This window comes from Tupaia chinensis, unplaced genomic scaffold (genome assembly GCF_000334495.1).
Source record: "Tupaia chinensis unplaced genomic scaffold, TupChi_1.0 Scaffold000014_1, whole genome shotgun sequence".
Taxonomy (NCBI): Eukaryota; Metazoa; Chordata; class Mammalia; order Scandentia; family Tupaiidae; genus Tupaia; species Tupaia belangeri.
The window spans coordinates 3145341-3172015 of NW_006159444.1; the positions used below are offsets into that span (position 1 = coordinate 3145341).

The 26675-nt window shown below is 37.5% G+C and overlaps 1 pseudogene; it reads left to right on the forward strand.

The window, feature by feature from the left end:
• Positions 1-645: 645 nt before the first annotated feature.
• Positions 646-26675, forward strand: part of LOC102483407 (zinc finger CCHC domain-containing protein 9-like) — a 56359-nt pseudogene continuing 30329 nt past the window's right edge.

Genomic DNA, 26675 nt, shown 5'->3' on the forward strand with positions numbered 1-26675 from the left:
GACTTTCAGAGCTGAACCTGGGACAAATATAGCAACAATATGAATAAATTCAGTAATGCATTATAACTCATTGAATAAAAGAAGAATCTATAAATCTATACTTTTTCCAAATACATAAGCACATGTATGCATAACACAAGAGAAGGTAAATGTCTCCCTTACCAAGAAATACTAAGTAATAAATGCAAAGATAAAAACAGAATTAGAAAATTATGATTTTTTTTGACACCATGTTAATAAATGATCCAGGCAAGAATCATCAATGAAAGTTAGAACTCATGGAGACCTGGCTGTCTGCACTGACTCTAACGTCTTCCAACAGATTATTAGTTGTAGAGGGAAAATTCATAACCTGAGAGGGGAGTAACCTGGCAGGCACCACTTCAAGTGAGGCAAAGTTAACACCAACAATATCGGGAGAAACTGCCATTATGTGCTTCCTGATGTGAGGTACAAGTCAACTCCACTGTTCGACCCACCCTGGGAAATGAGAGCTGTTATTGGTACCTTTAAATCAAATCGGATCAGAGAACCAATACCAGACACGTCAGACCAAAAGTAAAGTGTCTGTTGTTAAAGTTATGTTCTCTGGAAACTGTTCATTTTGGTATGAGAGCTTGATCAGGAAGTGCTGTGAGTGACATCATGAGTGTATTAGTTCTTATACCTCCCAAAGTTACGGAGTGGCTGAAGAAGCCTTGGAAGGCCTTTGCCTCTATGTCTGAAGAAGGACCTGGTATCTCCAAGGCAGCTGAGCAGGCAGCTTGAATGAAATGCTGTAGTGAGAAGCAAGGGAAAATGGGGATACTGGAATCCATCAGTTCAAACTGATCCAACAAGGACAGAGCAAAGACCACTTCAGCCTCTCATGGCCCCAACCAGAAGGACGCACATGGCCTGCACCATGGCTGGGAGCCCTGTGCCATCAGCTGCAGACTTGGAAACACTGAAAAAGCTCTGTGGGAACTAGGGAAGCTGTAGGTCTGGCTGCTGTCCCTAACGAAAGGTGCCCCAGCGAATTAGCAACAAGACATGAGTGCAACAGGGATGGCAGCCCACACTGACTGCAGTGTGATACTCTGCATCTTCATTTCTCTCCCTTAAATCTCACACAGAATTTCTCTTGTGATCAGCCTGACTCAGAACCAAATGGAAGTAGAATTTCAGGAAAAACTGTTCCAGCATAAGTAAGTTGACCCACTATAATATCATCACAACATTTTCTTCAGGGGAATGAATAGGTTAGGGATAGGGACACAGAGAATGTTTAGATCATTTGACCTCAAATACACTACTGTGATAAGACTAGTTGCCAGTTCATATGTAAAGTTTTAGGGGTGAACAAATAAACACTGGCTTTATCTGTTTCATCGTACCTCCTTTCTCCTAGTACATTGGTGTGATCATTGAGTCTTTCAAAGTACACATAGGGGGAGTTTTCCAGAATTTTTTTTTTTTTCTTTTAGAAAATGATTTCAGCTATAGGGTGCATGTACTTGCTGGAGAGACAGAGAGAAAATGAAAGACAGAAAGTGAGAAATCATGAGACCAGCAGTTAGTGTAATGGCTATGTCGCTGGACTCCCACATAGTTGACCACGGTTCGCGTAACAGACCCAGTGACTTAAAACTCACGCCGGGCTCATGTGCGTGCGTGCCCAAAATCCTGAGAGGAGAACGGAGGAGAAGGGATTGCGGCGTGGCCATTCCCCCTGGGGGGTGATTTCTCGCTTTCTGTCTCTCTGTCTCTGTCTGTTTGGCAAGTGCACACGCCCTATAGCAAAAACCTCTAAAAAAAAAAAAAAGTGAGAAATCACCCCCAGGGGAGATGGCCATGCCGCAATCCCTTCTCCATTCTCCTCTGGGGATTTTGTGCACACACCCACATACCCACACAGCATGAGTTTCAAGCCACTGGGTCTGGGACACAAACTGCAGTCAACCATGTAAGAGTCCAAGATGTAACCATTATGCCATCTGTTGGTCCCCAGAACCTTTTTATTTAATGCCTGAAATTAAATAAAGATTCAGTTTTTAAAAAGTGTATTTATGTCTAGTGGTTCGGGGTAAGATTTCTGAAGTGAATTTTCTAGGGCTAAAACCCAGCTGTACTATGTACCTTCTGTAAGATATCCAGCAAGTCATTTAACCTATGTTTCAGCTTTCTCTTCTTTAAAACGGAGACAATAACTCACCTATCTCAGCGTTGTGTGAATTAAACATGTATGCATAATTATATGTATTTATGTGTGTATATTTCTGTATATAAACATGTATATTCATATACATATATGTGTATAAGGGTCCAGGCTGGGGGGAAAGCAGAATGCAAATAGACCAGCATGGGAAAGGTCATGGTTCTATCCTGGGATCTCCCTCAGCATGCCAGGCCCACGTATGTGCCCATGATCTAGGGTTGCTGAAGCTGACAGTGAGTTGCAGTTAGAAGACCTTATTGAGGATGGTGTTTCTTTCTGTCTTTTCCTCTGCCTTTCTCTCATGGAAGAAATAAATAGTCTATAAAGTAATAGTACTATATAAGTAGTAACTACAAATAGCATCCTTTTCAAATCTCTCTTTCTTTTTTAATTTGCCAGAGATTGCATGTGCTCACTGGAGAGAGACACAGAGAAGAGAGGGGAAAAGTGAGAAAGCACTCTTCATGGAGGATGGCTGCTCTGCATGCAATTCGTTGTCATCTAGTTCTTGATCCTTTTTGGGATTTGGGGAATGCATGCACATGTGCCTGGCTCATTTACCAAGCTGCTGGGTCTGTGACTTGAACCACATAGTCTTCCATGTGGGACCCATCCATGTTTAATACTACACCAATGATTGGACCCCAAATCGCTCTTAATATTCTAAAAAACAGAAGTGTAACAGTCTTATTGCCATTTTCTATAATAAAATGAAACTTGTCTTTGTGATTTATGAGAAAAGGATTTTACTTATTAATATATAAATAATAACTTTCCCTGAGTGCCTTTGCATGTCTTGACCAAACATATAAAGCATTCTTTATAGTGTCAAGACTACCATTAACATCACTCTAAAAATATGTAAGCACATTTCCCATAAACTCATAAGACAAATTATTAAGATCTATTATACTTCATATTGTGTAAAATAAAGTAGTTAATGTTATATTCTGTATCTACTGCTTTACATGAAATTTCTTTATCTACATTTGAGTATTTCACATCCATCCAGTTATATTTTAAATTTACATTTAAAATATTGTCATATAATAAATATATATTTGGTCTTTGCTCTAGGTTTTTAAAACATAGCTCAGTTAGCTCCCCTTTTTTTTTTTTTTTGAGAGAGAGATTTTTGTTATAGGGTGTATATGCTTGCCATAGAGACAGAGAGAGAAAGGGAGACAGAAAGCAAGAAACCAGCCCCCAGGGGTGATAGCCGCACTGCAAAACCTTCTCTCCCATTTTCCTTTCAGGATCTTAGGTATGCTGGCACATATGTCTGGTGTGTTTTAAGCCACTGAGTCTGGGGTAACAGCAGTAGACTATATGGGAGTCCAATGGCATTACCATTATACCATCTGCAAGTCCCCAAAGCTCCTTCTTAAAACTCTCATAAATAAGAAGATTAAGAAAACACTTTGTTCTATCTTCAGACTTTGACCTTAGTCCTTTGTACACAGTTCCTAAGAAATTTGCAATTTTATGAGTAGTAGAGCTATCTAACACAGAGCCCTGGAATCCTTTGCATTGTCCTGAGTGATAGGAATATCTTTTGTTTGAATTAGGCAACTCTTAGTTAACTCCTGGATAGCCTCAAGATGAGGATTGGTTGCTGGGAAACCGACCATGTTATTACAGGATTTCAGCCATCAGAGAGGGGAGAGGGACTGAAGGGTAAGTTCATCACTGATGATCAATTATATAATCACTCATGTCTACATAATGAACCTCCATGACATGCTGAAAGGACAGGGTTATGATTAGCTTCCAGATTGCTAAACACTTGGAGGTTCTTGAAGGACAGCAGACTCAGGGAGGGCATGGAAGCTCCACCCTCTTCCTACATGCCTTGGGCTATGCATCTTATTAAAATAGTTTTTAGCCATATTTTATTTTTTTTAAGAGAGATTTTTGCTATAGGGCTCATGTGCTCTCCAGAGAGACAGACAGAAAGCAAAAAAATCACCCTGCAGAGGGGATGGCCACATCACAATCCCTTCATCATCATTCTCCTCTCAAGATTTTGGGCATACATACACATGCACCAGGTGAGTTTTAAGCTGCTGGATCAAGGACTCAAACAGTGGATGACAATGTGGGAGTCCAGTGATGTAACCATTATGCCATGTGCTGGTCCCTCATCTGTATTGTTTAATCATACCGTTTATCAATAAACTGGTTTACATAAGTAAATGTTTTTCTGAGTTCTATGACCCAAGTTAATCAAAGCCAAGCAAGAGATTCTGGGAAATCCAAATTATAAAAAGTTGTTTGGTGACAACCTATTACTTGTCATTGATATCTGAAGTGTGGACAGTCTTGTGAGACCAAAACCTTAACTTGTGGGATCTGACTCTAATTCCAGGTAGACGGTGTCAGAATTGAGTTATATTGTTGATACTCGATAATTGGCTGTTGTTGGGGAGAAATATACATACATTTAGGTGATCAGAAATGAAATATTCCATATTAAGTGAGAGGAGGAAAAACACTTTGGTTGTTCCTATCTCTTACAGTATTCATACAAACACTAGAAGGAGAAATTCTACTTTAACATTACAATTTTTCATAACAACTTTTTGAAAATTTCTGGAAAATAGATTTTCTAGGCATCAAGAATATATGATTTTAGTTTATAAGTTTGTACATAATTTTCTTTGCTCAGTGAATCTCATCTATTAGTAAATTAGAAAATATTACATTTGTATTATACTGTATTAAATATATTTGTCAAGAATATTCAGAAAGGTAAATAACTAGTTGGAGATACATTTTTAGGCTAATCTAGATGATATACCTATTATGCTTTTAGATACCTTTTCAAAAGAAGAATGAAACCTCTTTTCTTAAATACAATGTTAAGTGGTAGTGCAGAACAAATTAATAACAGCATTTACTTAAGAGAGTAAGATGCAAAGTGGAATGTGGGATTGAAGTAGGACTTCAAAACTTACATATATTACCAATTTACCCCCTGATTGTCATCTCAACTATTGTCTTGTAGGTCAGATAACTCAGATGTAAGTTGAACTGATGAACAATATATAGTCCTGGGTCTCTAATACCTAGACTACATCACATGTGAATGAAGAAGTGACAATGATAGTAGTCCCCTCTCTAACATTTATATTCTAGAGTATATAGTCTACCAACCTCACTGATGACCAAAAATGCTCATCTCTACTTACAATGTTCCAACGTCCCCGAATGATAAACTACTATGGTAAGCAGCTTGTGAAAACCTCACCTTAGGCAATAGCAGACTTGGAATGTTGTCTTCAAGGATGTCAGATATGCATGAAACAATGAATATATATAGTCCTCTCTCTCCAAATGAATATAGTCCTCTCTCTCCAAAACTTAGTGGACATAATATGTGAATGAGTGTAGTCCCCTCACCATTGCACTTTGATATTTATTTGCAGAATAAATGTTTCCCATGCCTACAAATTTCAGATTTGCTACATTCTTGTGATTTGTGGTAATTCCTGGGTGGAAAACTTCTAGGGGAGAAAGCAAGGGTCCTTCTGAGCTGACTGTGATGGCTGGCAATGGAGCCTTTGGGCTTCTGGTACCAGTGGTCTCAGCAGTAGGTTGGGTCCATATCAGTTTGGTCTGGTTTCATAAGAAGTGGCACTTATTAGGATGCTTTTGAATAAAGTTCACAAGCTTTGAGTCTAGGGATTCCTTTGATGATTTCTCATCCTATTTCCTTCTATGACATCTAACTGAATCTGGGAGTTGTCTGACATTAACAGGCTTTTGTGATTCATTATTTGACTCTGACCTCACTTAAACTGCTCCTGAACCGTGAGATGTAAAGGTAGAGAATGCAGCAGGGCCTGATACAGCAAGAACACTGAGGTAATGTAGCTGCTGGAAATCTTCCCAGCACTTCGGTGCTATGTGTCTAGAACTCAAAATTTTCTGCTCTGCAAAAGGTCACATACCCTGTTCCAGAATGACTTCAGAAAATACTGTACTGCTCTATAACCATGAAAATTTTTAATGGGACTATAAAGCCTGATTAAGTGCATGCCCAGGTTCAGAATTAGGGTACCTGAAATGGTCTTCTACTGGTTCACGAAGGAAGAAAGAATGAAAATAATGAACTACACAGGGGGATAGAATTCTTCTATAAATTTTGCCCATAATTATCACTTTATACAAGACATGCTTTGCATCAGGAAATACAGAAAGAGAACAGAGGAAAGAAGAGAAAGTTAAAAAAAAAAAAAGAGGTAGAATTCCAGGAAGATGGAGAAGATGCCATGAACTGTGAAAGGATTAGAAAAGGTGAAAATCCACGTGTTGTAGTACAGTTTCTCATGGACTAAAACACTTATAGGATAACAGGAGGGCATTTGGCAGATTCTCAATTCTCACAAGAAGCAAAAGGTGAAGAAACACTTTGATCACAATTATGGATTTGGAGAGTTTCAAGGCAAAAACACAATCCTGGCTAGATTAATATATCTGACATCAGGGGGAGACACCAACACAAGTGCTACCCCAGGAAAAATATTTGTCCATTATTATGCCAGCGATAGAGAAATAGATGGCTTGGGTAAGCGATAAAATGGCTACTATAATTATGTAAACTTGAGAGGGAACTGCAAAGAAACAAAACAAACAAGCAAACAGAACATCCCAGGAAGATGAAAGGATGCAGCCTTCAAGAAACTCTCTGTATCAACCAAATAATTCCTTCTGTCACAAGTGCCTCTATATAGCCTTGCTCACAGATTTCAACCTATCCAATTGGGCATGCCTAAAAGATTAGGACAACATCATTTACTAGTTTGTAGTTCTACTAGAACATCTAAATCAATAAAACCTAATTTCAAAGATTCATAGCTAGCAGAAAAATTGAAGAGGGGGATGAAAAGGACTGAAATAACAACAGTTCCACAAATATCCAAAAGAATAATACAAAAGAAAACTACTTGGCCAGATGGTGGCATGATGTTTAAGGTGGCTGGATCCCACATGGCCGACTGTGGAATTTGACTCCCAAATACAGAGGCTTGAGAAACACACTGGGCATGTGTGCTTGCTTGCCCAGGATTCTAGAAAGGAGAAGGGATGAAAGAAAAGGGACTATGTCATGGACCTCCCTCATTCATAGAGTGCTATCTCACTTTCCCTCTCTCACTTTCCCTGTCTCTCTCTCTCTTTGTACCTCCCCAGAGAAGACACACATCATCTGACAAATTCAAAAAATAAAAAGGAAACTGTGTGTGACTAAGCGCATCAATAATGTTAATAATAGAATGAGTTAAAGTTGTAATTTCTAATAGCACTGCTAAGGTAACATTTTTTACTCTCTCTACAGGAAAAATAAAAACAAAAATAAACAACCTATTTCCAATTTTCACTGTAAATTAGAATGTAAAGGCATGCCATAGCATAGTTTTGTAATGTAAAAGGGATTAAAATCTGGGCCAGCCACAGGCATGGTGATGAAGGTAGCTTGATTCCACATGACCTACTGGGTGGTTTGAGTCATGTATTTGGTGGCTAGAAACACATACCATGTGCTCTCAAGAGGAGCAAGGAGTAGAGAAGGGTCTGCAGCATGACCATACACCATGAAGGATGATTTCTCATTTCCTTCTCTCTCTCTCCCCACCCCAATTTCTCTCTGGTGAATGCATGTGCCCTCTGGCAAATTGAAAAAAAAAGGGAGGAGGTTAAAATTTAGGATATAAAGGTTTCAGAATCTCACAGAATAATGACACATATATTTTACTATTGCTCATCTCAATTAAATGAGCTTCAAAAATTAACAACGGGAACCAGCAGTTAGTGTAATGGCTATGTCGCTGGACTCCCACGTAGTCGACCGCGGTTCGTGTCCTGGACCCGGTGGCTTAAAACTCACACCGGGTGCGTGTGCGTGCGTGCCCAAGATCCCGAGAGGAGAATGGAGGAGAAGGGATTGCGGCGTGACCATCCCCCCTGGGGGGTGATTTCTCACTTTCTGTCTCTTTGTCTCTGTCTGTCTGGCGAGCGCACGTGCCCTACAGTGAAAATCTCTCAAAAAAAAAAAATTAACAACAACAACAACAACAAACAAGCATCTTAGTCTATTACAAAACACTAAAGATTAGGTGACTTATAAAGAATTTTTTTCTCAACAGTTCTAGAGATTAGGAAGTCCTAGACCAAGGGCAGACTCAGGGTCTGGAGAGAGTCCACATTGTGGTTCACAAATAGCAACTTCTTTCTGTCCTTACATGGTAGAAAGGTGAGGGAAGGATCTCTCTCTGGCCTCCTTTGTAAAGACATTAATTCCATCATGAAGGCTCTACCCTCATAGCCTAATCACCTTCTAAAAGCCCTAGCCCTGATACCATCACTTTGAGAGTTAGCATTTCCACATACAAACGGGAAGAGGGGAGGGCATAGCTATTCAGATCACCACAACAAGGAAATATATCTGTCTTTTTCTGAGCTTTGCAACAGGAAATCATGAAGCCTGCATAATGACCAGGAGTCAAAGAAATCACTGGAAGCCATACTGGCTCTGGGAGGACACAGGAGGAGGATTTGCTGGAAATGGTCTCGCAGCTCAGTCACAAAGCGGTGGCCATGGTTAAAGTTAGAAAGACACAATGCAAGCTGGCCAGGAAGCCTCCCAGTGTGTGCATGCCAATTCCATGCTTTGCTCTCTAATTATCCCTTTTTAACTTCCTTAGTACCTCTTTCTTCTCCCACTTAACTTCCAAAAACAATCTCTCTTGTTCTACTCATACTTACTTCTTCAGAGGCTCTGTCTCCATCCAGTGTCACTGATCCTCCCAGGGCTCGTGACCTTCACAACCTGTATCTTCATCCTAACTTCTAGACCCTCATCTTCAATGTTTCACTGCAAAAATGACTCTTTGTCATCATTAATTTATTGTTCAAACTCTTGCCTTTTTTTTAACTTCTCAGAGGACATAAACCTAGGCATTATTTTTTAATTTCTTCATATATTACATATTCTGTTTCCTCACTTGCTCCTGTTGTTTCACCTTTTCTATTATCTCTTGGATTTTCTCCGTTTTCTTCATTTTTCTTGCCAGCATCTTATCTCTGGGGCTTACATTTCAAAAATATCTCTGTTCATCCTGAGTTGAGTCTGTCTCTAAAACAGCCTGTCTTACACAGGCAACATGGTATAGGAGGAATAAAAGAAATGGCACAGACTCTGGGATTAGAACCCATGGATTGTAAACCAGTCACACGAGCAACCAGTTTCAGGACACTTTCATTGAAATGTTGATCTCTAGCTCCTTTGTCTGTGAAATTGTCATGATGACAGTTGCCACAAGGACATTTCAAAGGATCAGGAGATGATAGGTCCCGGTGAACTACGTGGCTCTACATTCCTCATTATTTTATTTTTAATATTAGTAAGTATTTTGAAGGCAGAGCTTGCATTTGACACTCTAAAAAAAAAATTTGAACATTGATTATTTATTTTGCTGTTTATAAACATTAATTTTAAACCTTTTTCTTATATTTCACTATACATAACCTGGCCCAACTTGTTTGTTACGACAAAAACTACATCTCTTACTAAAAATCAATCCTGACTTATAGAGAAATTCAGTTCTTAAGTAAAAAATTCTACACTCCTTACTCTTTCTTGAGCATAATATTGAGCTGACCCTTATACAAAATTCATCAAGAAAAACTGAATTACTAAGTCTGGGTAGTGTAAAGAAAGACAACAATAAATTGTCCTATACAATGTACAGCCTCTGCTTATTTTGCAGATAATAACTTATGCCTTAAGAAATATTTGTAGTTTCTATATCTTTTATAAATTAGAGAAATAGACATGTATTTTGTAAAGTTTCTCTTAAAACACTGAAAATTTGAATACTTAGTATTTGGGGGAGCTTAGGTAATCTCATTTATCTTAAATGCTTTATTTCTCAAATAAATTAAGTTCTTACTTTACACTTTTACTTTTTTTTGGGGGGGGAGAGGTTTTTGCTACAGGGTGCGTGTGCTTGCCAGACAGAAAGAGAGAGACAGAAAGCGAGAAATCACCCCCCCAGGGGATGGCCACGCCGCAATCCCTTCTCCTCCATTCTCCTCTCGGGATCTTGGGCATGCATGCACATGTGCCCAGCGTGAGTTTTTAAGCCACTGGGCCCAGGACGCGAACCGTGGTCGACCACGTGGGAGTCCAGCGACATAGCCATTACACTAACTGCTTTTACATTTTTTATTCTAATTATATCACTTTCTCTTTAATAATTCAAAGAAATAAATAATAAAAATACAAAATAAAACAGGGCAAATTCATTCCAAGATTTCTAATGGTTATGATGCCTACTCACAATTAATTCTCTGGTTTGCATTTTAAATAATTTAAATGCAATGGTCCAGTTTATGCAGAGTTTGTGGACATGGAATTTGATTTACTAAGAAAGTCTTCAAAATGCAAACATAATGCACAAAAGATAATTATACCTTCACCCAAAGCAATATTGATTTTATTTCTCTCTTAAGTAATAGCATAGAGTTCTGTCTAGTGTTTTGAAAACTCCCAGAAGAGAGAGAAAGATAATTTGTTTCTCAACCTTGTTAGTAACGAGATAGTATATTCTACCTTTATTATTAAGAGAAGAAAAAGATAGCAATATTTTCTATAAGTCAAATACTATGTATAATTTATGACCTCCATTAAGATTTATATACCTTTGAAACCTTTCCTAACACACCCTACACAATTCCTGCAAACATATTCTATGTGATTCTTTTTTAAAAACATAATTATTTATTTAATTTTATTTATCATTATTATTTTTTAAAATTTGCTACAGGCCATGTATGCTCATCAGACAGACAGAGAGAGAGAGAAAGAGAGAGAGGGAGAGTGACAGAAAGAGAGAAAGAAAATAAGCCATCAGGTCCAAAACTCGAACCATGGTCAGCCATGTGGGAATCCAGCATCTTAACCACCATGCCACCTGCTGGCCCCCCAAATGATTTTTGACAAAGGATGAAAGAACCTAGTGGAGTAGAAGTCTTTTCAACAAATGGTGCTAGGAAAACTGGATATCCGCCTGCAAAAAATGAAACTAGGCTCCTATCTCTCACAAGCGGAGTTTTTGTTTGTGTTGTTGCTTCGTTACAAGAAGGGTCATTTCTCCCTTAAAGTCAGAGTCGTGTGTTTTTCATACATTCTTCCTTTCATGACACCAGTCAATTAGATTTTCCATGCCTGATATTTTCTGAGTTAAACAGACACAAATGACAAATAAATAAACGTAAGAAAAGAAACGTAAAAAGGATAGAAAAAAATGAAAGCACTATTTAAGGACTCACAGTCAAATATAAGAATCCAAAATTAAAACTTTAAAAATACAAACTAGAGAGATGGAAGAAATTAAAAAGAAGAGGAAAATAGAAGAGAATATAAGATTTGAAAAAAATAGAGAAATTTTAAATTATAAAGATGGATAAATAGCAAAAACTGAAAAAAGGAGAAACTGAGAACAAACTAAGTAACAAAAAGAGAAAAGAAAACTTAAAAAATACATTACATGAAGGGGCCAGCAGGTGGCATAGTAGTTAAGGAGCTGGACTCCCACTTGGCTAATCATGGGTCAAATCCCAGACCCAGAGGATCAAAAATCAAATGGCTGTGTGTGCGTGTGTGACAAAAATCCCAAGAGTGTAATGGAAGAGAAGAGATTGGGACATGGCCATCCCGTATGGAAGATGATTTCTCATTTGCTCTCTCCCTGTGTCTCTCTGTCTCTGGCAAACACACGCACCTTATAGCAAAACCTAAGAAAATAAAATTTTTAAAAAAGATATATGCTTAGCTTTACTGTAGGAGACAAACATTTCTACTTTCTTGCTATTCATAAAAGAGAATATTATAAGTAAAATTAAGCCAATGGAAGAAATATATAATGTTGTAAATTAATTTCTATAGCATTTTTGATTTTACATTTAGGAAGAATAAGACTTAAGTAAAATAAAAAACACGTGTTCTAAATACTGCACCAAGTATGCAAGCTTTTCTTGAAATTTTAATTAAAATACCAGTAAAGAAGGCCACATGGGAATGAAGATGTAAAAGTAATGACAAGGGGACATATACATTGATTTGCCTGAGTTTTTGATGATCTTGTACAGACTGACACGGGTAAGATAATAAAATTAAAAAAAAAAAAACATAGAAGAGAAAACTACAGCCCAGGAGAAGATAGCTATAAAGCAGGTGGAGGTTTTTTCTAGAATCTGAAAAGGACAGCAAGGCACTATTCCTTTGGATACAGAGAATGGACTGTAGAACAGTTTGCCTCAGGATAAAATGGCAATACCACAATTAAGAAGGACAAATCTTCTGGGTGGTGGTTATGTGTCCAAGAGTGAAACACTACATCATTCCTGAGTAAGAAGAGGAAGTCCTATAGCCTCCTGGCTTAGGCTCTAATTTAAGGCAACCTCTATACTTTCATTTTAGTGAGCAGATCTCAGAGACCTCCCTGTCTAAGAAAAAGAAAAGACCTGTGCTCATAAGAAAAAGAAAATCCTCTTCTGTGGGACCAGCAGTTAGCATAATGGCTATGTCTCTGGACTCCCACGTAGTCGACTGTGGTTCGAATCCCGGGCCCAGTGGCTTAAACTCACGCCAGGCACATGTGTGTGCATGCCCAAGATCCCGAGAGGAGAACGGAGGAGAAGGAATTGTAGTGTGGCCACCCCCCCGGGGGATGATTTCTCGCTTTCTGTTTCTCTGTCTCTCTCTGTCTGGCGAGCACACGTGCTCTATAGCAAAAACCTCTCCAAAAAAGAAAAAGGAAAGCCTCCTCTGTAACTAGCCCTAATAAACAGCTTAATCTTTTATCTATAACTGTGATAGATTGACAAAGGAGCACTGACTATATGATATATCAAGATGTAAAATGGCCCTAACCTGGTTTTTAAAATTTATATTTTATTTTTTTAATAAGGTGTATATTACATACTATAAACCACCCTTTTTAGTTAAAGTCCTATGAATTTAGAAAATATGTACACAGTTGTATAACCATCATCAGATTCAAGATATGAAACAGAGAGAAGAGATAGAGTTAGGAGTTGTCATCCCACATATAATGATGCTATGCTGCCCCTCACCCATCCAGGAGCAACAAGGAGTCCCAAACCACTCAACTTGAGCTCATCGGGGACCCGTCCCCTGACTGCTGTGGGGGTTGGGGGGCTCTCTAGGCCACATGGCATGCAGTACCATGCAAAGTTAGTGTTTTATCTCACATTCTACCTATCCAGCTTAACTTCTATCCTCACTGGTAGAAGAAGGGTTTGGTTATATACAAATCAAATACCTGAAGACAGGAGACTCTGGAGGAATTCTTTCCCCATAACACCCCTAGCAGTAAAAGGAAACTCCATTCTGAAAACCTGAACCCCAAACTCCTACTGTAGATACTCATAGTATAGGAGAGAGAATGGCACAGAGGATGAGGGGAAATGGCACAGAGTTAATGCATACCATAACAAAGAGCAAAAGTACACAATTACAGAAGCATGATCCACAGAATAGGAAGAATTTAATATATTATCAAATGACTGAAAACCAATGCAGTCTCAAGAACTAAGAGAAAACCAGGAAATAACCCCCCCACACACACACAGTAACATAATGACTCCTTATCAACAATGAATAAAACACAAGAACTCACAGCAATGTCATAAAAAAAAAAAAAAACTTCAGACAAAAAACTTCATTGTAAAAAAGCTCAGTGAGCTGAAGGAGAAAACAGACAACCAACTACAGAAGATGAAAAAAAATCTTTCCATGACTTGAAGGAGGAACTCCATAAAGATATAGACACCCTGAAAAAGAACCAAACAGATCTGGAAATAAAGAATACGGTACGTGGGATCAAAACCTCACTTGAAAGTATCAATAGCAGGGACTGGTAGTGGTATGGTGGTTAAGGGCGTTGGACTTCCCATGGCCAACCACGGTTCAAGTTCCAGACCTGGAGGCTTGCTTTCTCACTTTCTCTCTCTCGCTCTCACTCTCGCTCTCTCTCTCACTCTGTTCCTCTCTGATCAAATTTAAATAAATAAATAAATAAATAAATAGTTGAATAAAATAATTCTCAAAAAAAAAAAAAAAAGTACTGGTAGCAAGTTAGATCCCCCTGAAGAAAGAATCTCTGGCCTTGAAAACAAAATCTGATTTGGACCAAGCAACAGAAAGAATGGAAGAATAACCATTAAAAATCAGGACAATGTACAGGAAATCCTAGCCACTATTAAATGGCCAAATAACCACATGATAGATATTACAGAAGGTGAAGAGGCTGGCAAAGGCATAGAAAATCTCTTTTATGATATATTAGCTGAAAACCTTTCAAACTTAGAGGCATATGGACATCCAGATCCAGAAAATTCAAAGGACACCAATGAGATATAAGAAGATCCGCTCCAAGGCATATCATAGTCAAATTGGTAAAATCAAAGACAAAGACAATATTTGAAAAATGGCAAGAGAGAAATACCAACTTATTATAAAATTATCCCATTAGACTAATATTGGACCTCTCAAGGGAAACAATGCAGGCAAAAGAAGAATGAGAAGATATATTTAAAATGTTGAGAGAAAAACAATTTCTGCCAAGAGTACTATACGCAACAGAAGTATTCTTCAAATGGAAAGGAGAAATACAATCATTCCCAGATTAACAAACACTGAAAGACTGCCAAAACTAAATCAGCTTGTCAGGAAAAATTTGAGAGAATTTTAAAGGGAAATACAGAGGTAAAAGAACACAAAACAACTAGGAAAAAAAAAAAGGATAAGTCTACACATTGATAATAACATTGAATTAAATTTTCCTAGTAAAAGAATTAAATGTAGATCCATCTATTCTACACACAGACAGGTTTAAATACAAATTCACCAATTATTAAAATCAGAGTTGTCTCCATAGATTTCAATGTGTACATTTATTATAACAATTATTTATTGTATAAAGCTAGACAACAGAGAAAAAGCCTAAAATATTATGAATAGTTGATTCTTTCTTTGGAATAAATTTAAAGAAGGCCAAAACCAAGAATGTTGTAAAGCCTATAAATCCCAAATCACTGGCTTTACATGTCTTCACTTTTAAACATCTCTTTCCAATTTTGTTTTGGTTTTGCTTTTTTGAAGACCTATTTCTTTATGCACCATACAGCACTATGATCTTACAAGAACTGACAGTGAGTACATGTTTTGTTTGCTATCACTTCCAAATGAGCTGTTGTTGTGTACAATTTTACCTGTCTCCAGCTTCTATCTCTGATCTTTTCAGATTATAAACTATTTCCTATAGCCCTCTACATAGAAATTACAAATTATTTATTTCATTGGCTATGTTAAGATTATCTTTGTTTTTAAAAATTCATCTTCATTAATTTATGACAGTTATTGTCTGATTTTTTTTTTTCACTATAGGGCGCGTGCGCTCGCCAGACAGACAGAGAGAGACATAGAGACAGAAAGCGAGAAATCACCCCCCAGGGGGGATGGTCACGCCACAATCCCTTCTCCTCCATTCTCCTCCCGGGATCTTGGGCATGCATGCACACGCGCCCGGCGTGAGTTCTAAGCCACCGGGTCCGGGACGCGAACCGTGGTCGACTACGTGGGAGTCCAGCGACATAGCCATTACGCTAACTGCTGGTTCCCGAGTTATTGTCTGATTTTTAATCAATTTGTTTTGGGTTCTAGATGTTTACAACATAATATAATTTAAATGTTGAAGGTGGAAAAATATGTTAATATCCTCAATTTGTTTATTACATCCTGTATACATTTGAAGGCCAATCTGTGCTCTACAAAGATGTGTAACAATCAGATGTAAACTAAATTACAACAAATATTAACAAAAAGAAAAACAATAAAGAATATTTAAAAATCAGAAATTAAAAAACAGATATGAAACAATTATATTGCCCCCCCAAAAAAAATTTCACCTGTATAACTTTACAGTCAATCTTTCCTTTTACCCCTGGATCTTGGCAATCACTAATCTGATTATTCTGTATATAATTTTGCATTTTTCAGAATGACATATAGTAAAACTACACAGTATGAAGTCTTGTTTTTAGAGGTTTTTGCCCAAGGGCACTCTCTGGAGAGAGAGAGAAACAGAGATAGTAAGAGAGAAAGTGAGAAATCATTCCCAGTGGGGATGGCTATGCTACAATCTCTTCTCCTCTATTCTCCTCCCAGGATCTTGGGCACACAGGCACACGCATCCAGCATGAGTTTCAAGTAACTGGGTCCAGGATTCAAATCATGGTCAGCCATGTGGGAGTCCAGTGTCATAATCGCTATGCCATCTGCTGGCCCCATAGTATGGAGTATTGAAACTTGTCTTTTTCATTTAGCATAATATACTTGACATTCAGCTACACTGTGTGTATCATTTGTCATTCTTTTGTAATTGCCTGTTAGTATTCTACTTCATGATAGTTTATAGTTTACGATAGTAAATAAATGACAGTTTTTAAAATCAATTCCCCTAGTGAAGCTTATGGATCATTTTCTTCTGGCAATTATGGAATAATCCACTAAATAAATTTATATGTGTTTTTGTTGGAACACCAATTTTTTGTTTTGTTTTCTCTTGGATACGTGTCTAGGAATAGAATGGTTGGATCATATGGTAGCTATATGATAACTGTCTAAGAAACTGGCTAATATGTTTCCAAAGTAATTGTTCCATTTTAACATTCCACCAGTCATGTGTGAGACTTACCCTTACTCTACCTATACTTGGTATAGGTAGCCTTTGTGATAAATTATTTCAGTGATAGTTTGGTGATATCTTATTGTGATTTTAATTTGTATCTTCCTAAAGCCTTATTATGCTGGGATTAGCAGATGGCATAATGTTTATGTTGCTGGACTCCCACAGGCTGACCGTGATTCGAGTCCTGGACCCAATCGCTTGAAACTCATTCTGGGTGCATGTGTGTGAGTGCCCAACATCCCAAAAGGAGAATGGAGGTGAAGGGATTTCATCCCCTGTACTGTGTGATTTCTCCCTTTCTGTCTCTCTAGTGAGCACACATGCCCTAGCGCAAAAATCTCTCTCAAAAAAAAAAAAAAAAAAAGACTAATGATGCTGAGCATATTTGTATGTGCTTCTACATATGTTGCTTAGTAAAGGATGTAATTCAAACTTTTTGGTTCTTTACTTTGGCCATCTATCTGTTTCATAGTTGAGTTGCAAAATACCTTCAAATGCTAGGCAAAAAGTCTTATGAATATATATATTTTGCAAATAATTTCTCCTGGACTGCGACTTGTTTATTAATTTTCTTTCTCTCTCTTTTTTTTTCCTTATTCATGATAGAGCATACACACAGACTTGTGAGAATGCAAGAGAGAGAGAGAAAAGGAGAAGCACTCTCCATAGGATTTGGTCACACCACGATCCCCATTTCTCCAGCTCATCAGATCCTCGGCATTCCTGAGCATTTCTGGAGTGTTTCGGGCCTACTGGGTCAAGGATTTGAACCACAGTCAACATGTGGGATCTTGCTTCTGTGAGTAGCACATCAGCACTCCTCTATAGAGCACATCCTCTTTCTTCCTTCCTTCCTTCCTTCCTTCCTTCCTTCCTTCCTTCCTTCCCTCCTTTCTCCCCTCTTTTTCTTATTTCTTCCTTTCTTCCTTTCTCCCTTCCTTCCTCCCTTCCTCCCTCCCTTCCTTCCTTTCTTTCTTTCTTTCTTTCTTTCTTTCTTTCTTTCTTTCTTTCTTTCTTTCTTTCTTTCTTTCTTTTTTTCTTTCTTTCTTTCTTTTTCTTTCTTCTTTCTTTCTTTTTTAAGTTCATTTCCTTCATATGAGAGGAGAAAGGAAAAGAGAGAAGCACTTTTGACATCGTCTTTGTGCTATGATTCTCCTTCAAGCCCTGTAGCCAACCTAGATCATGGATATGCCCATGGGAAAACCCAATGGGTATTCAGGGAACCTAGGGATATAAAATTAGAGCCTTCTCACATTGTCTCCAGAATAATACCATAGCAGCCCTTTCTGAGCCACTGTAGCTGGGCCATCTTTCATTTTCTTAACAGTGTCTTTAGAAAAACAAATTTGTAATATTGGTGAACTCCTATTCATTGATGCTTATTTTTTTCAATTATAGTGTTTTCTTTTCATATTGACATATTGCTAAATACTAGGTCATAAATATTTTCTCCTATAAGATCGATAGTTTTAGCTCTTGCATTTCCTCTGATATTTGGCTGGAGTAAAGCAACTATTTGGAAAAATGTTTTGTATTGTTTTAAGTTACCTTTTCCTGATTTTTTTATTAGAGAAAAATCAAATATTTTGTTTAGATTTATTACTTTTTAAAAAATTTTAGAAGTTTTTGCCTTAGGGTACATACACTCACTCAAAAGAGAGAGAGAAACAGAAGCAGTGAGAGGAAAAGTGAGAAATCACCACATGGGGAGATGGCCATGCCACAAACCATTTTCTTCCATTCTCCTCCCAGGATCATGAGAATGCATGCACACACACCTGCTGTGAGTCTCAAGTCACCAGGTCTGGGACTCAAACAGTAGTTAGCCGTGTGGGAGTCTAGTCATGTAATTGCTATGCCATCTGCTGGCCCCAGGATTTATTTTTATCTGTACCCATTGATGTTACTTGGTCGCAGGCCTCTTCATCTCAAGTGTGGGATATGGTATAGAAGGCAAAGAAAACCTACAATGTCATCACTTATTTTTTAGGTCTCAAAATTTTTGACTTCATCATATGGTAGTTCTATTTGTAGGTCTTTGAGGAACCTTCATATCGTTCTCCACAGTGAGTATACTAATTTACATTCCCACCAATAGTGTAGGAGTGTTCCCTTTTCACCACAGCATTATTCACAATTGCTAAGACATGCAATTAACACAAATGTCCAAGAACAGATTAATAGATTGAGAAAACATGGCTTATGTAGTATATGGAATACTACTCGGTCATAAAAAATGAGACCCTGGCATTTGATAGAATGTAGAAGAATATAGAAGATTTAATGCTCAGTGAAGCAAGTCAGACTATGAAAGAGAGGCACAGTATATCCTTGCTTAGCGTATACTGGATGCCTGCACTGTACGGCAGTAACTGAAAGATTGTAAAGTCTAAAACAATGGAAAGCAACTGTGAATACTAGAGACAGTGTGGAAGAAGAGTGGGAAATGGAGGAGGACTGAGGGAGGGAATCAAAGGGGAAAAAAGAAGCAAAATAGTTAAGGGACACAAACATGGAAAACTATCTGTTGATGATAATGTGTATAGTAGTATCTTTGATTAACTAATTTACTATGTATTCATGCTGGGAAAATTCATTTTGGATGCTGTCAAGATATACAATGATTGAACATAAAAATGTGGGAGAATAAAAGGAAAAAAAAAGATTTCTGACTAGTCTGTCTTGTCTCCATCATCCAAAGCTATTTTATCTGTAACATTGAGAGTTGTAGCTGTGCTTAGCAAGAGGAGTAGAAGAAATTATATTTTCTTTATTTTCTTATGAGTTTCCCAGATATCTATATTTCTCATTCTTGAATGTAACACTTTGTTACCTTATACAGAAAGGCAATCTAAATTTTTATGTAATTAAAAAATATGATTCTCTAGCCTGATTATGTGTAGATTACTCTGCTTTGAAGAAAACAATATAAATTCCTTACAATGTTGCATTCACTTTTGCTATAATTATAAGAAGTTTATGCAAATACAAGAAGTCACCTAGTTGAAGAAGAAATGGTGATTTAGTAAGGTACATTAAATAAGTAATTCCCATAAATTAATGGAAGCTATTTTATAATCCAATATCATGTTTTTATTGCTCCTGCCACATTTGAGTTTTAAAGTAAATTGCAAAGGCTAAGAAGCTCTTTGTAGTTACTTGAAACTTTGTACTGTTAAGTTAAGAGACCTCAGAGAGGAAAGGAATACATTTTTTCAACTTCATTTTAAAGAAATATATTTTGTCCTAATTTTATGTAGATTACAAGATGTTTTCACAATCCACCCCAGCAGGCAAGATAGTTTATAGTCTTCCTTTCCTGCATCATCTTATTTTTATCCTATTTATTGGAAACAGTTTTATGTTGTGATTTTCTAAAAAGTCTTAGAATTTCAGGGCATAAGATCAGCTACTTACTTTGGATGACCCCCAAGTGTTCAAGTGTGTACATCTGGAGTGGGGAGAGTGGAGATCTCAAGCTGTTCATGAATATAATTTTAAAAATCCTAAGGGTAAATGAGAACACATTCTGAAGCAGTTTCTGAAGCTTGAACAATGTAAAAATTCTAAACAGAATTGTTTGGCTTCAATAATAAGTAAACATTATTATCTGAATGTTTTTAAGTCTGTACTTCTGTAAAGTTGTGTATAGATTTCTTTCATCTTAATCACTTATACAACTCCAAATTCAAAACGTATTTATGAATTGTATAATACCAGATATTTTTAAAAGATAATATTAAAATTGACATTATCACAAAAGATGTATTATTATTTGCTATAACTAATTTACCTCTTTGAAGTCAATATAATGTCACTTGTTAACATGAATTTTTTCAATTATGAGCAGATGAAATATAATTAGACTCATGGATGCTATCATTGTCCTTTTGCCCTTTTTAAAGGTATACTATTTTAACGTGACAATTCATGGACCAGCAGATGGTGTAATGGTTATGTTGCTGGACTCCCACATTGGCAGACCACAGTTTGAGTCCAGGACCCAGTGGTGTGAAACTCATGCCAGGTGTGTGTGCATGCATTTCCAAAATCCCGAGAGGAAAGGGGAAGAGAAGGTATTACAGCAAGGCTATTCTACCCGAGGAGGTGATTTTGCACTTCCTGTCTCTCTTACTATCTCTGCCTCTCTGGCAAATGCATGTGACCTATAGCAAAACTCTCTGTAACAAAAAATGAAAAAGAAACGACAATTGATTCTTTTGCTTAGCCTGATAATTTAATCAATATGGAAAAGGAATATCCTTTCAGGGAAATATTTTTCCATTACACAGTGGAAGGGTCTAGTTATGTAAGAATTTGAAATATAAAAAGTCATTGTATGTATGCTCTCTGACAATATGAAAACATTATTTATGCTTACTGCATGGATTCATATAGCTTTTCCCAGTATGTATATTTGAAATGACTCACCAGACTCCCCAGAAGTTACTCTCATTGGGACCAGCAGTTAGCGTAATGGCTATGTCTCTGGACTCCCACGTAGTCAACCGTGGTTCCAGTCCCGGGCCCGGTGGCTTAAACTAACGCCAGGCACATGTGCGTGTGTGCCCAAAATCCTAAGAGGAGAATGAGGGAGAAGGGATTGCGGCATGTCTATCTCCCCTGGGGGGTGATTTCTTGCTTTCTGTTTCTCTGTCTCTCTCTGTCTGTCTGGCAATCACATGCGCCCTATAGCAAAAAAAAAAAAAAAAAAAACAACTCTCCACAAAAAAAAAGAAGTTAGTCTCATATATTAATTTAAAGGCATAGAATTCAGTGAAGCAAGTAAAGAGAAATTGAAGCCAGCATCAGTAGTGGTAGTATAAGAGACATGGTACAGCACAAGTTCCCCTAGGGATGGATGGTGCATATAGATAGTGCTGAAGCACTGACCTTAACCACCAAGGTCTATGAGAGAAATCTTTGCTTCAAAAAGTTCAAATGCTCCCCCACTCATCTTTGGACTCTTAGGTTTGTTTTTTGAGACTTTGAGACAAATTTGTGCCCCTCCCCTGCCCCTTTTAGACTCCAGTTCAAGTGAAGGGCCTTGCTGGATGTTAGGCTGCAAGTGGCTGCAGGGCTTAAGGGACAGGACCCATGGCTCATCCTCTCCATGACTAGCCTTTGAACTCTCAGGACTTCGATATTTTGGACAGCAGGTGGTGTGGTGTGTACTGAGTGATCTCTTCTTTGTTACTAAGTTGAAGCTCAACAATTCAGTTTCAGGCACACATGTACTTTAGAAACAGGGAAGACTTTGGGTCACTCAGGACCAGTGACAACAGTGCAGGGTGCTGGTGAGCAATGAGGAGGCAGAGCAGAGGAGAGATTGACAATTTCCTACCCTGCACACCTTGGAATGCTTAGAAATACCTTGAATAATTTAGGAAGGAACATGTAGATCACCAGATGACTAGGAACAATTGCAGAGACAGAAGAAATATGCGCAACTAACAAAACGTCTCTCCTCCAAGGGAAAACATCTACTCTGCACAACAACAGACAACTAATGGAAGTCATGGCAATGTCAGATAAACAATTCAGAGTATTTGTAGTTACCAAACTAAATAGATGCAAGGGAAAAGAGACAAGGATCTCCAGGAGATGAGGAAATCCTTTCATGATTTGAAAGAATAAACACCATTAAAAAAAACTCAAATGGAATTGTTAAAGATGAAGAATATGATACAGGAAATTAAATCCTCCCAAGAGTATTAAAAGTAGATTAGATCACACAGAGGATTGACTCTCAAATGTAGAAGACAAAACCTCTGACCTAGAAAAAAGTGTTGAAAAGACTGAGGAAACAACCAAGAAAAATGAGGATAATATATAAGAAATACTAGATATCATTTAGTGCCCAAACATCCAGATATTCGGTATCCAAGAAGAAGAAGAAAATAATAAGGACATTGATAATTTATCCCATGAAATCCTGGAAGAAAATTTTCCAAACCCAGAGAGGCACTCAAATATCCAGACCCAAGAAATATATAGGACCCCAAATAGAATCAACCTAAGAAGATCCTCTCCAAGGCACATGCACATCATAAATTGACCAAAACCACAAACAAAAGCAAGATACTAAACTTGGCAAGAGGGAAACATCAAGTTACTTACAAAGGTTATTCCATCAGGCTAACATCAGACTTCTCATCTGAAACAAAGCAGGTAAGGAAAGATTAGGGAAATATAGTAAAAATGTTAAATGAAAAAAAAATTTATCCAAGAATACTATAACCTGGAAAGATTATCCTTCATATGAGAAGAAAAAACAAGAACATTCTCAGATAAACAAAACCTGAAAGAATTTACCAACTCCAGACCACCTCTTCAAGAGGTTCTGAAGGAAGTGTTATACCAGGAAAACTAAAAAGTCAAACAGATAGTTATAAGAGAACAAAAAACAACTAAGAAAATGGCTCACTTAATGATAGGAATATGTCCAAAATTATTAATAATAACATTGAGTATTAATAGATTAAATTCTCCAATCAATAGACACGAACTGGCTGAATGGATTAAAAAAATAGAAACCCTCTATCTGTTGCCTACAAGAAGTGCACCTTATGAATAAAGACATACATAGATTAAAAGTGAAGGGCTGGAAAAAGATATTCCATGTAAACAAAAATTTAAAAATGGGCTGGAGTTGCGATACTGATTTCAGACCAAATAAGTTTCAAGACAAAGACTGTAAGAAGAGACCAAGAAGAGCATTATATAGTAATAAATTGGTAATTCATCAGGAAGACATGATGCTTATAAATATCTTTGCATCCAACTCAGGAGCACCTAAAATCATGAAAAAAATACTTCTGGAGCTAAAAGGAGAGATAGTGTGCAACAATATAATTGTCGGAGATCTCAACACCCCATTATCTCCTTTAGACAGATCTTCTGGACAAAAAATTAGCACAGAGATATAGGACCTAAATGATACTACAAATCAAATGGGCTTCACAGACATCTAAAACATCGATGTTTATTGCGGCATTATTCTCATTCACTAAGACATGGAACCAACCCAAATGTCCACAAACAGATAAATGGATTGAAAAAGTGTGTCACATATAGTCAATGGAATACTATTCAGCCATAAAAACACAAGAAGATCCTGGCATTTGATAGAAAGTTGTAGAATATGGAAGATCTATTGCTGAGTGAAGCAAGCCAGGCTATGAAAGAAAGATATTGTATGTATCCTCCTAATATATACTGACCATCCACACTCTATGATAGAGGTTGAACTATTGAAGGGCATAAAAGCAGTGAGAATAGTTATGGATGCTGAAGACGGTGTGGAGCAGAGTGGGAGAAATAGGGAAGCGCATAGAGAAGGATAGCACAAGAATAAATAGAGAGGTATGACATTTATGGGACGCAGGAATGATTACCTGTTGACAATAACATGTATAGTATTCTCAACCAGATTGGTCTGGGAAGTATTTCATGTTGGGTAAATTCTGTTTACAATCCAAATTATATAAAGTGATTGCATGTTTAAAAAAATAATAATGGGAATAAGTAATAAAAATAATCTGAAAAAATGAAAAGCTATTTAACGATGATGTGGACTACATGGGAGTCCAGCGACATAGCCATTACGCTAACTGCTGGTTCCCTCATTGAGTTTTGTTACAATGAAAATTCTGAATTTCTTTCACAACATTTCAGTGGTTTCCTACGTTTTATCCATTGTTGGTGAGGAAGTACTGTATTCCTTTCAGGGAGAGACATTTCCTTGTTTTTGTTTTGTTTTCATATTTCTGGTATCTCTGAACTGATTTTAAGGTGTCTCGTAGAGTACTCACTTCTTTCTAATTTTTGAAGTAGGTTCTGTGATGCTGGGCACAAAGGACAGCCCTAGGTTCCAAGTGTGTCCCTGGCTAAGTGATTTAGAGAAGGCCAGAGATCAGCTACATTTTTTGCCTGGGGTTCAGAATTTCAGAGGAGAGTTTTGTTTTCCCTCCAAAGAGAATGGGGGAATGGGTAGTTAATCTAAAACCTCACCAGTTTTAGGTAGTTGACTTCTTTTTATATTTCTAAGTACAAATTATTTGTTCCAGATGTTCCTATTATTTTCTTCTTATACTTTGTCATTCTGGTGCATTTTTTTTAACCTTTCATACTAGAGAGACACAAAAATGGGTATTTCTACTTAATTCTTCTCTTGAAATGGGATAAAAGTAGGATCCTCATGCCACTCCTTCTGCTAAGTCTCAACTTTAGGCTCTGGCACTGCAATCCCACCAACCTCTGAGACTAGCTTTGCCCCAGACCCCTCTCTTTTACCCCTATTGAGTTTTCCCAGGTCCTAATTGTGCTGCAAGCTGCTCAGTGCCTGTTTGCCTTGCATTTCTAGTGGTGCCCAGGGCAAACAGACAACAGTACCTATACAGTAAATATCATTGTCCGTGGACCCTGGTTCCCAACAATGGGCTTGTACCACAGCCTGATCAGTCTCTCTCAGGCTTGTAGTTCAAGAAGCACTCAAAGTAGGGAGGAAGCAGCTATATCTCTTGTACATATTTCAGTTCCTAGGCTCTGGATTTTGGTGGGGCTGTACTTAAGCCTTTTCAGTGTCTCCCAGACTTTAGTTCCAATGACTCCTGGGGCAGAAATGTAACAACTGACTTCATACCTCTCAACAGAGACAATTCAGGAATGGGAAGATATATTTAAACTTTTGTTAAAAAAAGAGTTAAGAGTACTGTACCCAATATGATTGTCTTTCAAATGGAAAAGAGAAATAAAACCATTCCCATATAAACAAAAAATAAAAGAATTTCACTAATGCTAGAGAAGATATCTAAGAAGTACTTAAGGAAATTCTACATCAGGAAAATGAAAGGGAGACAAATAATAAGAGCACGTAAAATAGCTAAGAAAGTTCATAATGAAATGGCAGGGATGAACTCATAGATGTTAATAATAATATTGAATGTTAATGAATTAAATTTCCCAATTAAAAGCCACAGCTGGCTGATGTATTAAAAAAGAGAAGAGGTCTTCCTATATGCTGCTTATAAGATACAGACCTTATTGTTAAAGATGTATATAGATTAAAAGTGTTTTACATGGAGACAAATCAATGCTAACATTTATAGAAAACCAAACATGCATGAATATATAAGAAACATGAAATAGAGGGAACCAGCAGTTAGCGTAATGGCTATGTCACTGAACTCCCACGTAGTCGACCGTGGTTTGCGTCTGGACCCAGTGGCTTAAAACTCATGCCGGGCACGTGTGCATGCGTGCCCAAGATCCTGAGAGGAGAACGGAGGAGAAGGGATTGTGGCGTGACCATCCCCCCTGAGGGGTGATTTCTCGCTTTCTGTCTCTATGTCTCTCTCGGTTTGTCTGGCGAGCGCACGTGCCCTATAGTGAAAATCTCTCACAAAAATAAAAGAAATATGAAATAGAAAGTTTTAATGGCAGGACTAGGTCCACCATAACAGACATTAAAACATTACAAAGTCTTATAATTACAGTATCTTAAAATTAGCTTGTAAATTGAAAAGCTGATCATCAAATAGCAATGGAAATTCTAGAAATAGACTCAAGTGTGGAAAGTTAGTTATCTTGATTCAGTGAGCAGTAAAAACCAATTTAATAAAGATGGGTTGCTAAATATGCATTGTTTTGGCAGTAAAATACCCATCTATAAAAGCCTAAAAATTAGATCCATACTTTAA